Here is a 13,816-nt window from a genome sequence, read left to right as displayed (position 1 = left end):
GGTAATGATGTGCTCAAACCAAAAATATTCTAGAGAAAGGTAACATTGTAATCATTTACATTTAGTGTTAATGAAAAAATCTGAGAGTTTCATAGCAGGATTAGGATGAACCAGCTAGATAGATGTTCTGGTTTTGTATGTGAAGAGGGAGCATTTATGTTTAAGGGTGAAGGAGGATGAGGGAAATAAAATGCTGTGCCCTGGGCCACATCCAAGTTCTCTGACCTCCCCCCTCCGACATTTTTTTCTCAGAGCGGAACCGTAGAACAAAATCTCATTTATCTGAAAGAGCCATGCGTGGCAAGGTACAAGTCTCAAGTGGCGCTTGATTTCTGTCCTCAGATTGATCATTTAACACCTCCCCAGGGCGTCTCCAGGATACCATCACAGGCGATAACGGTGCACCTCTAAGCTCTGAGGAGCCTGCCAGCGCTTCTGCCTTAACGGGGAGCGTGAGTGAGGTTCAGTACCTGGCGGAGAGGGAAAGGCGTGCTCACCAGCCCAGCCATTCCAGGCGTGGAGAGTGGTGGGAGGTGGCGGCTTCGCTGAGTTCAGTACAGAGAGTCCTGATCTGCGAGTTCCGAGTTCCAGTTCCTGCTTTTCCCGAGCTCGCTGACCTGAGACAGCTCCCCGCTACCTCTGAACCTCAGTTTTCCTTCTGTAAAATGAGAAGGCTGCAAGACTCGGACCCACCCAGATGCCATCTCCGCGCGGATGTGCTGCCCCTTTAAGGAGGGCGGGGGCGCGGAGGCGGTGGCCGCGCCCCCTTCCTCTCCTCCCTTCGCCACCGGACCACCTGTCTCAAGCCTCGCCCCGCCCCCTTCAGGAGGGGCGGGGAAGAGGGGCGGGGAAGGAAGGCCGAGGATTTACCTTGCGGGGCGGGCGCGCGACGCATGCGCACGGCCGGACAGGTCCGCTGCGCCCTCACTTCCTGGCATTCCCCCCTCCCCCTCCTCGCCGTTACCCTGTACATCCGGGTCACTTGCCCTCCCCACTCGGAGCCGCCGCCGCTGCTGCAGCCACCGCTTGGCTCGTCGCGGCTCCGCCACAGGGGCAGGTGCGGAGGGGCTCCCGGTCCGGCCGCCGCCGCTGCCCCGCTCCGGGCCCGGGGCTCCCTCTAGCGCCGCTGAGGAGCCGCCGCCGCGGCTCGAGGAGGGCGGAGGAGCGGGGCTGAGAGAGCCCGGAGGCTCGAGCGGAGGGTGAGTGATTTATTTTTACCATTTTCCCCCTTACCTCACGCCCCTCACTTTCCTGCCCCTAGACCCCGTTTTGGCGGAGAGGCGGGCGCGGTGGGGGCCGCGCCGGCGCGGGGCTTCCGCGGCCCCCGGCGCCGTGGGCCCGCCCCGGCGCCCACCCCCGGCGCTGCGGTTGCACCTCTGCGGGCGCCCCCCTTCCTCCGGCCCGCGGCTCCCCAGCCCCTTCCTCCGCGGCCCCGGCCCCGCCAGCGGCTCATTCATTCGGACCTCCTTTCTTCCTCCCCTTCCTCCCACCCGCACCTCCACGCGCGTGCTCGCCGCGCCGTCCCACCCCCAGAGCCGGTCGCCGCGCGTGATCTCCGGCTCCCCGGCTTTTCCCCTCCCGCGTCGGCGCTCGCCCCCCACCCCCGGCGCCCACCTCCCTTTCCTCCTCGCGGCCGCCTTTCCTCCCTCCCTTTCTCCCCGGGCTCACCCACAGATCCACACCCCCTTTTCCCTCGGACTCCGCCACGCCTCGCGGCGGCAGCCACTCCTCCTAGTCACCCGCGTGGAAGTTGGTGTCTTTATTGCCCCTCTCCGCCCTTCCACCTGCGCGGCCAGATCGTCCAACTATACACCGCGTTGACCACTTAAATTCCCAGCATTTTAAAGTCCGGATTCTCAGTCATAGGGTGTGGTCTTAGGGTGTTTCCAAAACACACCATTTCTACTTTAATTACCCAAATCTGTGACTGTCAAACTGTAGTGGAAGTGGCACTTGCTGTGTGTGTGTGTGTGTGTGTGTGTGTGTGTGTAACTCATGGCTATTCTAGGCTGTACCAAATATCTTTTTTTTTTTTTTTCCTGGAGGGCTATCTATGATGGGTTGATTTTCTCAGAATGTAAAATTTGGCGGAAGATTGTTACTCTTTTCTACACCTCCACCTTCCCGCTCGCTTGGTTCCATGACTGATTTGCAACATTACCTGTTACTACCGTTTGTTGGTGAGACTTTTTCTCCTCTAATTTGTCAACAACAGTTATCGAGTGTCCCCTGGTGTGCGGAATACTGATGAAATGCCTGAATTCTTGCAGTACCACAAAGTGCCGTTCTGGATAAGACAAAGATTTTTGGAATTTGTTTACACTTTGTTCCCCCTCCTGCAGATTTATTGCGTTTGTCATCATTTTACTCCGTAATCTTTATGTGGAAAATGTGTATCAGTCAGTTTTGTGTTCTTATAGTCTTGCAGTTTGGCAGACTGACATTCCAGAGGAGTGTTTTATATAGCTGAAGGAATTTCAATCACTTCGGTCTTTGGGGACTTATTGCAAATCATTTCAGACAAATGTACCTCAAGAAAAACACACTGATCCTTTTAATTCTTTAATTGTATTTAATAATAGAAACAAGCTTTGTGTCTAGAGCACTTTGATAATTGGGGCTTATTTGATAACCCCTTGGTAAGTGTTGTAGTTGGCTAAAAGTGCCCGATCAGCATTCATAAAATGATATGATAGGGCCCCCCCCTTTTTTTCACGTGACCGTGGTAGTCTGTAATAATGAAGTCAAAGGAAGGTTTTTAGTCCTGTAGTGAACCTACCTGGATATCAGTATGATACAATTGCTTTCAACGTTAATATCAGCATTTTCTAATAGCCCTTCTGGGGAGCTAGGTATTAAAAAGGCACTTGGCCCTTTGTTCTCTTTTAGGTTTTGGATAACCACTCTAGCAGTAAGATTTCTTAACTCATAGTTAGGATTGCCTCTCTTTGGCAGAGCAATTTTGTTAGATAACATTTTTCAATTCCTTAAAACTTTTAACAGTTACATAGCTGCTTCAGAGGAAGCTCTTGGATCGTAAGATGCTGGATCTATATAGTATGAACTCTAGATCATTTGATAATTAGGGCTAGATTTTTTCTCCTGTGAAATTGGTTCATCAAAGGGAGACATGATTAGTAAATTGATTCTAGTTGCCCCAGCAAAAATATAATTTCAGATTTTAAGATTAAGCGAATGTAGTTTATTTCTGATAGATTACAGGTGATATTTTACATAATCAGATTTAGAATTTTTCATTTCTCTGAACTTTCCCCATAAATGGGTTAAAAAATGTGTTACATAGTGTCAGAACTTGAGAATTATTAAATTCGGAACTTGAGATTATTAAATTCATATTTGGAATGGTCATTTACCATAGTGAGTGATTGAGGAGTATAGAGGGATGCTTATTTTATTGCTGGTTTCCTTGGGGGAAAATACTGGACTGTCGCTTATATGAGGCTACTTAAATCATTAAGTATTGATGCACTTAACTGTTAGGGCCTATAATTTGCTCTTTCACTGTTTAAGGAAAACAAAATTACAATATTTGGAAATATTTAATTACATTGTTAGTGACATTCCCGCTATTATTTTTGGTCTCTCCTTTTCTTTTACTGCACCAGAATTTAGCCTGGTGCACAGTGGATACTCAGATGTTTTGAATAATTGAAAGAATGGCAAGGTCAAAGAGTTTTTGACTATAGCATCATTTTGTAATTATGTGGCAAAAGTTTTGGGAAAAATGTTGATTGCTCTCAGCTGCAATTTTCTCAAGTTCGTATATTTTGAGGATTGCTCTCTTTGATTATTTAAAGTGCTTTGAGATCTTGGGGGAGAAAGTACAAAGAAAGTACAATAGGCATGTCATTTTGTCTTATGCTTTAGTCCATTGAGTAGACTTGTTCACTTAGAATGGATATTTGATATCTTCTCAGTATTCATGAGCAGCAGTCAATTCAGGTTATGTCTTGTGCATTTAAAGCACCATAAAAATTCTTAGATGTGTAAGCTCATCCTGTATTGTGATCAGTTCACCAAAATGAGGTTAAATTTTCAAGAGGTATTTTTTCAAGTGGCAGAAATGGAAGGTATCATCAGTAATGTGACAGTGGTTATGTAATTTTTTTTTAATGATCTTATTTATTTGAGAGAGAGATTGAGAGAACGAGTGAGGGGGGAACAGAGGGAGAAGCAGACTCCCTGCAGAGCAGGGAGCCCAACGCGGGACTTGATCTCAGGACCCTGGGATCATGACCTGAGCTGAAGGCAGACACTTAACTGACTGAGCCATCCAGGCACCCCAGTGTTTATTTAATATTTCAGCAGTGGTGGTCATAATGCTAATAGTAACTAGCACATAGTGTTTACTCCTTGCCGGGTTGAGTTCTGAAGAAATTCAGTCTTTACAACAATCTTGTTAGGTGTTAGTATTCCCGTGTCACAGACTAGGAAATTGAAGTTAAGTAATAACTAAAGTGACACAGATACTGAGTGATAGAACTTGGTCTTGGCTCTTTAATTATTATGCTGTGGTAGTGAACACCTACTATATACCAAGTTCTTTATATACATTAAGGTAGTTTTATGACAACCCTGCATGGTATAGTTTAATTCCTAGTTAACTACTAATTAACAGGAATAGCAGGCTCAGAGAACTTAGGTAACTTGTCCAAGTATGCTCCCAAGTAGGGTGAGGAAGGCTGGCATAAACCCAAGCCTCTGTGATCTGTAGTCTTTACTAAAATTCTATTTCAAAGTACTGATTTGAGGTCTTGTATTTTATATTATATATTTAGAAGGCATACTTAAAACAGCCAATCTAAAAACTTTTTCAACTGACACACAGGATGGAAAATGTTCACTTCTCTACTCTCTTGTGAGTATATACAGGATTATAATTTCCTGCTTACTAGCTGTAGCTTCACCCTTTTACCACTCATATAAGTATATTGGAATGCAAATGAGTGACATTCGTAAAACTTTTTAAACAAGGAAATCATTCTTAGAAGGTTGATTCTTTAAAAACACACGTTTCTTGTGACATAGCCTATGTCCTGATAGTGGTACCATTGGTGAGAAAGGCTTTTTTTCAAAGATATTGGGTGATTTTGTTTAAGTAGAAGACCTTATGCAAAGATATATTTTTGTAGCTATTTAATTTATTTTGAAAAGATGACGTTCAGTGGTACTGTTTTATGCAACTCTGTGAAGTTTTCAATCCTGTGCAGTTATAGTCTGCCATGGGAGTAATTTCTACTTGATATATTTTAGTTGGCACAATATGTCTGGTATTGTATTATAAACCTAAACTAATACAGACACTTCACTGTGCTTAGAATATTTCTTCCAATCATAAAGTGGCATGTTCTCAGATAATTCAAGTTACACTGAATACTAATTTAGGTCAAACAATTTTAGGACATACTTGCTATGAAAAAAGTTATGACATATTCCCAGATATTATTGTTTGGGGATTATTTATGCCATTTCTCTGTTCTTTATGAGAGTAATAGAGAGTTGAAGGCACTAAGCCATGATTTACTAGGTGGGTCTTGAAGTGGACTTTTACAGTTTGCTGATTTGTGCTGTTATTGAGAGATTCTACTCATTGTAAGATTTTAGTATGTATGGACAAAACCGTTGCATTAAAGCCCTAATTTGCTTTTGTCTGATAGTGTGAAGATTCTCAGATTACCTGTGAAATGGGAATAATAATGTCTCTGCTGTGTGCCTCACAATTCTTATGAAATTTTTATATTAATTTCAATGCAGTGTGGTAGGGAGGGCAAAATATAATTTTATTAAATTAACACATTTCTTTTTTTGGGGGGGCACAGGGAGAGGGGGAGAGAGAATCTCAAGCAGACTCCTCACTGACTTGAGATTCTTTCTCTCCCTCTCCCCCCCCACTTTGCTGTCTCTCTCCAATAAATAAGTCTTAAAAAAAACAACTTGTTTTTGATAATGTATTTTTTGACAACTAGTGTAATACTTGGTATGTGATTGTTATGAATCCCCCAAATAGTTAATGAACACATGAGCACGCTTATAATAACAGTGAATAAACTACTAGCAGTCCCTCCTTAGAGTAGAAGAGCGAGAAAAATAGACGATGTGAGTTCAGTGCTGTGTATTCCATAGGTACCTAATCTTATGAGTCAGGGTAAAAGCCCATGTTGTCATGCCCTTTAAACTAAAACCTGAGGAGTGGACTAGTAGTCAGACAAAAGGGAGAATGCGGGGCGCCTGGGTGGCTCAGTTGGTTAGGTGTCTCCCGTCGGCTCAGGTCATGATCCCAGGGTCCGGGGATCGAGCCCCACATTGGGCTCCTAGGGAGCCCTCTTCTTCTCCTCCCAGCTCCTGTTCTCTCTTGCTGTCTCTGTCTCTCTCAAAATAAATGAATAAAGTCTTAAAATAAAAAAGCGGGCAAGGGGGGGAGAATGCACGGGCCTAAGATGAGGGAGAGGCAAAAGCTTTGAGATAAGAGAGGTCAGGTACATTTTAGAAACGGCTACTGGTTCTGCAAAGGAGGTGTGGGAAAGAGGTACACAGTAAGTAAACTGTAAGCCTGGCTGTGTGAGTTGTGTTAACAAGTTCAGGTTCAGTTTGGACTGAAGGCTATAGGGAAACCATTATAGGATTTTTTTTTTTTTTTTTTAGGATTTTAAGGGAGGGGAGAGTGAAATACTAGCTTGTTCTGACAGCTTTTGGAGAATGGATTGAAGATGAGGTAAGATTCAATACAAGCAGGCAAGTTAAGAGGCTATTGTTGCTAAAGTCCAGGAAAGAATTGATAGTGATCATGATTTGAGTACTGACAATGGAGGAATAGTATTAAATCCGTAAGATTTGATGATTTACTGGATTTAGGCTCTGTAGAGCCTGTAAGTTTGCTTCCGGTTTTCCCCAAAGGTCCTATTGCTACTTTTTCATGTAAAGTTGAGATGCTGTTGGGGCTAAGACAAAGCCGGATGTATTCTCGAATATACATTTTCAGTTGACTCTCTACATTGTTAGTTATGGAGTTGACCCATCCTAAAGTGGGCATATCAGACCAACGTGGATATTCCTGGGAGGTCACTATCCCTGGGCTCTGTCCAGGTGGCATAGGGGAGCATAGGGTTCTGCCCCATGATGTACAGTCCATTTCCACCATGCCTTGAGTCCTCACCTGCATATTCCTACAGCTTCTCAAGAGTCCTGTGGATGATGACAGAGGAGACAAACAATGCGGGTAACAGCTCTAAGAACCCCCATCTGGAGCTATGACTGGAAATGAAAGAAAATCTTCTTTTATCAGCTGCAGTTCTCCTGGATTAAGCTCTTACCTACCTCTTTTGCAGCGATTCCTCAGGATTCCAAATAATTTGATTTAGGGAGAGAAGAGCCTCGCCTGACACTGGCAGTTGACACTTTACACTATTGGGTCCTTTATTTGGCAGAGAGAGTAGGTAAAGTTAATGACAAATGCTGTTTTTATAAGATAAGCCTGGAGGTTTGGAAGCTGGGGCACATTTGACCCCCTTTAAAAACTGCCCTTTATAGTAAATCAAGGGGGGACCATAGGTTAGAAAACCAAAGTAGGAATATCAGCCTGTGGACTCAAGAGGTCTCCATGAGTCAGGGATTCAGTTTCCACAAGAGGCCAGTAGCATGGTAACAATTGCTTTAGAGAAAGAGCATGCCTGATAGTTGTGTCCGGGAGGCAGAGTGCAGAACCCCCAGGGGCACCTGCAGGTGGAGACTGCCTGCCTCCCTTTGTCAGAAGCTCTAATCAATAAAATCATACGTCACAGAGACTTGTAACCAAAAAACGGTCATTAGGGTTGTGGGGCCCCAAAGGTAGTAGTATTTTTCTACATGCAACCCTTCCTGATTGGGAGAATCCCCTCTGGCACTTACATGGTGGGGAAGTACAACCATGTAACATATCAACTCTTAACTATACACTGGGATGTAGAGGCAGCAACAGGACATTGAACTGGCCCAAAGAGTCCTGTCCTTTCATCACATTCGTTTTTCTTCCCCTCTGTAAATCCTGCCCAAACCCTATTAATTGAATCTGGATGTTCCCTCCCTTCACGGGACCAGGCAGGGTGGTGATGACATGGGTGCCTATATCTAAAAGAACCTTAAAGCTTTGAGTCCCTCTCTAAAGTTCCCTGGGCAGCCTATTGGCTCTATGGCCTTCAGTCCTTCTTGGGAGTCAGGGAGACTTCAATCCCATACTTCATCATTTTTTTCTGTAAAGCAAAAGAGTTTTGGGGGTAGAAGTAGAGCAGGGTAGGAGATGGGAGCATGGAGGCAGAGAGCACCTCTACCAGCAGTCAAAGCTTTGTATTCCCTTTTGGTCATTCCCTCATAGTTCAATCAAAGGAACTTCTAATAATTTTGGTCCAACTCAAACTTCATTTTGGCAGCAAGGCCATCATTATTTACATAATCCATTTTAGTTTTAGGGATTCTGAGGCTCAGTAGTCACAGCCACATTGCCTTTCACCTGGAGACACAGGGCTTTTGCCCCATTGTCTTGGCATATCCCTTCCTCTGCCAGCCCAGAGGAGAGTGAACAACCACCAAGTCACCATTTGGGTGGTTGATTTCAGTTCCACTTTTTACTGCTCAGTTTCTAAATATTAATCCAACTCCTGTTCATTAACAAGTAGGGTGGTAGGGATCCATATTCTCCCCACCTACCATCAGGACCACTCTCAGATCCCAGGGTGTCTTCCCATTTCCTAGACCTCTGCCCTTGGGGGCCTTTATCCTCTGTCTTCTAGAAGGTCATGGGTGGCTCTGTCAGCATCCCATCCTTACTGCCAAAACTGTCCAGAGGCATGATGGTCTGAGATTTTACCCTACTTGCAAGCTAGTAAGTTACCATGCCACCTTTTCTTTTTCTTTCTTTTTTTTTTTTTTTTACCATGCCACCTTTTCATGGATGCTGATAGAAAACATGAGACTCCTGTGTAAGAGATGAAGGACAGTATTACTCTCACTAATAGCAGTAGCCAGAGCATCAGGATTCGAGATGTATTTTCTCCAAGGTAAATTGGTATCTGGTAACATTTACTCAAAAAGTAATGACTAACATGTCCAGACATCTTTTAATTTGAAAAAAATCACACATGGTTTTTTAGGAATTTCAGGGACATTATGTTAAGGTGAAGCACAGGAAGACCACCTTGGGTTGCAAGGTATGAGATTGCTTTTGTTTATGTCATACAACAATTCTCTACTTAAAATTCTGGAAAATTCTAACAAAACAATATAAGCACATTTTTAATGAGGTGTTTTTTTTTTTCCTTTAGATCTTGGGACAGTATATATTTAGGGGCTAGCATAGGGACCCCTGGGTGGCTCAGTGGGTTAAGCATCTGCTTTCAGCACAGGTCGTGATCCCAGGGTCCTGGGTTCAAGTCCCACATCGGACTCCTTGCTCAGCAGGGAGCCTGCCTCTCCCTCTGCCTGCCGCTCCCCCTGCTTGTGCACATGCTCTCTCTCTGTCTCTGACAAATAAAATCTTTTCTTTTAATTAAAAAAAATTTTTTTTATTATTCATTTGAGACAGAGATGCAGGGGGAGAGGCAGAGGGAGAGGGAGAAGCAGGCTCCCGCTGAGCCAGGAGCCCGATGTGGGGCTCAGTCTCAGGACCCTGAGATCATGACCTGAGCCGGAGGCAGATGCTTAATCATCTAAGGCACCCAGGCATCCCAAATAAATAAAATCTTAAAAAAAAAAAAGAGGGGCTAGCATAGTTGGAGGAAGGTTTAAACTTAGAATTTTTCATTTTTTTAAAGGGGATTGGGCTTCGTTTTATCAGTCATCATTTTCTAACTCCTGTCCAGTTAGTTTCTGTAAACAAACGTGAGAAATGTTATTTCGAAATTTAACTTTGCTTGCTGAAAATTGTTACGTTTAAGCTTGTTTTGACTTAAACCTTTGATATGTTCTGGTATTACATATATATTTACCAAGTTGTTTTCTAAAGTACAGAAAAGTCAGCTTCATTTATTCTATCCATTTGGGTTAAAGTGTACACGAATGTACAGAGCTGGAAATGTAAAGAAATCTAGCTATGGTGGCGCCTCTTCTAAGTCGCTAGTGGATAAAAGCTTAATGTTTGAGAATCAAGGGCTAAAGCATTTTGGAAATACACTTTGATAATTGGGACTTCCTATATTAAAATGTGAATATAGTTAAACCAAAGCTTTTTATTTATAGAACAGTATGTTGAAGCAATAGTCAAAATATGTAGCCTGGGGTTGGCAACCCTTTGAAATGGGTGTGCCAAAGTTCCATTATAGTATGTGTCATAGTGACAACTGGCCAGTGTTCTGTCTTTGGTATGTGTCACTGACCCCTTCTTAGTAGTCTATTAGCATATTAAAAGTTCATTTAAGAACTTTAGCTGATTTTCAGTGTTCTTAGCAGCTTTTAAAAATCACATATTTTATTAAAAATCAAATTTAATTTTTTCAACCATTCTCAGTTTGCCTAATTTGGGTAGGTAGATAGCCTATGATTTTAAATAATTAAAAAAATATTTAAACATTTCAAATTTTCCTAGTTGAGGTATACAGGCAAAACTTTAGTGAAGTCCTTTCCCTGCCTCTGGTCTCTCAGATCCTTTCTAGGGTCTTATTTGGGTCTCACAAGTAAGAGATGAGTGAGCAATTTTCTTAAAAAAAGTATAGCTGGTTTACAGTGTTACAGGAAACTGTCTTCAAATCGTAAAGTAGAGCTAAACAGGTGCTGTGAGACAGTTTATCCCAGGCAGTTATAAGTCACATGATTAGCAAATATTTTCTCCCAGTCTGTGCCTTGTCTTGTTATTTTCTTAATGGTATCTTTTGAGATGCAAGGGTTTTGAACTTCGATAGAGTCTAGTTTATCTTTTTCTTTTCTTTTAAGAATCCTGCTTTTGGCTAAGGTGAGCACTGTGAATTGTGTAAGACTGTTGAATCACAGACCTGTACCTCTGAAACAAATAATACATGTTAAAAAAAAAAAAGAACAGTAAGGGAAAAATGAAGGGGGGTGGAATCAGAGGGGGAGACGAACCATGAGAAACTATGGACTCTGAGAAACAGAGGGTTCTAGAGGGGAGGGGTTAGCCTGATGATGGGTATTAAAGAGGGCACATGCTGAATGGCGCACTGGGTGTTATACGCAGACAATGAATCATGGAACACTACATCAAAAACTAATGATGTATGATGTAATGTATGGTGATTAACATAATAAAAAATTAAAAAAAAATCTTAAAACAAAAACTTATGATGTAATGTGTGGTGATTAACATAACACAATAAAATAAAATTAAAAAAAAAAAAATCCTGCTTTTGGTGCTGTGTCCGTGAAGTCTTAGTCCAACCCAGGGCCATGAGATTTATGCCTGTGTTTTCTTCTAAATGTTTTATATTTTATCGTTTTAGTTCTTATGTTTGGGTCTATGATCCATTTTTAACTACTTTTTTTTTTAAGATTTTATTTACTTAGAGCATGTGAGCGGTGGGAGGGGCAGAGGGAGAGAGAATCCCAAGCAGACTCCATGCTGAGCGCAGAGCCTGTCACGGGGCTCGATCCCATGACCCCAAGATCATGACTGTAGCCGAAACCAAGAGTTGGACACTTAACTCACTCAGCCACCTAGGCACCCCTAATTAACTTTTATGTATAGCATGAGGTGAATTTCTTAAGTTGATCTTTTTGTATGTAGATAGCCAGTTGTCTTAGTGCCACCTGTCGAAAAGACTGTCCTTTTCCCCCTTTGAATTGCCTTGGTATCTTTATTGATAATCAGTTGACCCTAGATACATGGGTTTATTTCTGGACTCTCTTCTCTGTTTTATTGGTCTACATGTCTTTCCTTCTGCCAGTACCACATGTCTTGATTACTGTAGCTTGTCATGCCATATTTTAATAGTGCAAATAGCATTCTTTTCTTATAAAAGTATACGCTCATTTATTTTTAAAAATGAAACAAAATGAAAAAGTGAAAGAAGAAAGCAAAAATCACCATCTAAGTAGTCAGTGTTCTAGTGAACATCTCCCCAGATATCTCCTCACATACATGCATGTTGTATGAATGCACACACATCCTCCACAGTTATACATAAAGACACGTCAGTATTTGCCCCACGCTCATTGTTCTTGTGTACTTTTTGAGTGAATACATTTATTGTCAACTTTAAGAGAGAACTGATTATTTTTCTTTCTTCAGGCACTTCTGTAATTCTGTGAGTTTTTACTGACATATGCTTCTGAGAAGAGCAGAGATTCTTTGGGCTAAGAACTGAGTGCTTTTTTTCTTGGTAGCATGTTAATTGGAATTTATTTCTCACTTCATCTGCTGAAAGATGACTTTAAAACAAATTTTTTAATGTGTTCTCTGGGAATGGATGGCAGATTATGTGTGGAACATTGACAAAATCAATCCCCAAATCCAGTTTTAAACATTTAAAGTTTCCATAAATCTGCTCTTGAGCATTAGATTAACTTTTTGGCAGTTGTGATCACGAGTGTGAAACCGGTAAATATTGTATGTGTGGTGATAGAGTTTTATTTGCAGTCACATGAGGACTGATCCCCGCTGCAAGTTTGTTTTTGCCACGTTAATATGCTCTGTTGCATTTCGTGGATTCAGCCTGTCTGTAATCCTGGTAGAGCTCCATCCTGTGATACTTTCAGTAATCACTGTGGAACTGTGACCAAACCCTGAAACACTTCTCATCTTGAGTGTAGGTCAGACAGATCCCATGGTTGGAAACTCCCCTGACATTCACATGCTTCTTGTAGTATGATTTTTATAGGATGAATACAGGGCTTAAAGTTAACATTTAGACATGTAACATGTGTAGGAGACCATAGAGAATTTAAAAGATTGAAGTTTAATCTCTGGCAGTGGGGAGCCATTACAGGTTTTGAGTTTGGGGAGTGACAGTGTGACAAGTTTCAGAAAGCCACCTTTACATTGGCATAGTGGAAATTTGGTGTTTGAAAAAGGCATGCTGAAATTCTATGGGAAACTGGATTGCTTGATGAAATTATGTAAATGGGGTGTTTTTGTACAAGATTTTAAAAAGAAAACTTAAAATAAGAAATTGTCAGATGACAAATGGACTCTTTATAGAAAGGAAAACAGCATGCTAAAGTGTTAACTGTAGCTAACTATGTGGTGGGATTATGGATTTTTCTTCCTACTTTTTGTGGAAAATTTAGTAAAGTGCTAAATATATCATGTAATAAGATGTTAAAATGGAACTCTTTTATTCTGAGTTTGGCCCTAAGTTGAGAGGTGCACATTTCTAAAGAGAGTTATAAGCATACCATGCAGGCCTTGCAAAATAAAGAGCCAGAAAATGGATTTGTGACCTCTAAATACCTACCCCATCTGTTAGTATAAAGAATCAGGGAGCTGGAAATTGGAGTAGTTTTTGAATTGAGTTGTTGGAAAATGGAAAAGTGTTTTTAAACCCAGTTGTTAGTGTGCTAGGAGTTTCCTCTAACCTCCCCCCTCTCTTTTTGATGTGCTCCCCCTTAAGTACAGGAGCTTTCTGGTAATGATTTGAGAGCTGAATATGTAACTTGTATAGTTTAGAGGACACAGTGGGTTGATGTCTGTCTCACTGTGCCTGAGTGAAAGAGAAGCTATCTGCTGTGACAGTGCAGCAAAGCAAGGTTACTGTGTGGGTGGACTGCCCATCCTCCCTGAGTTCTGAAGGGGTACATGTTTCCCATAGACTGGATGAGGGGCACTAGTGAGAGGAAGCTCATAGGATCAGGGTGGTATGAGGCAGAGGGGGAGGAA

At 42.2% G+C, this 13,816-nt stretch overlaps 1 protein-coding gene and 1 non-coding gene across 8 annotated transcripts in view; both read left to right on the top strand.

Annotated features, from left to right (window-relative positions):
• CYRIB (CYFIP related Rac1 interactor B) overlaps positions 1–13,816 on the top strand; it is a 143,605-nt gene that overhangs the window by 61,878 nt on the left and 67,911 nt on the right. For 3 of the 7 annotated variants that reach the window (XM_027596243.2, XM_027596225.2, XM_027596250.2), the window contains exon 1: positions 1,058–1,199. The exons of 3 other annotated variants lie outside the window; for them this stretch is intronic. The gene's annotated coding sequence lies outside the window, so the exon portion shown is untranslated. Of the gene's footprint in view, positions 1–1,055; positions 1,200–13,816 lie in introns of those variants that run through there. One more of the 7 variants, XM_027596279.1, reaches the window with a different exon arrangement.
• Positions 7,058–7,246, top strand: LOC113917515. Its single transcript, XR_003518254.2, has one exon. It is a non-coding gene; the product is annotated as a small nucleolar RNA SNORA73 family (small nucleolar RNA).

The sequence above is a fragment of the Zalophus californianus genome, chromosome 4 (assembly GCF_009762305.2).
Source record: "Zalophus californianus isolate mZalCal1 chromosome 4, mZalCal1.pri.v2, whole genome shotgun sequence".
Classification (NCBI taxonomy): domain Eukaryota; kingdom Metazoa; phylum Chordata; class Mammalia; order Carnivora; family Otariidae; genus Zalophus; species Zalophus californianus.
This window is presented reverse-complemented; position numbering and strand designations above follow the sequence as displayed.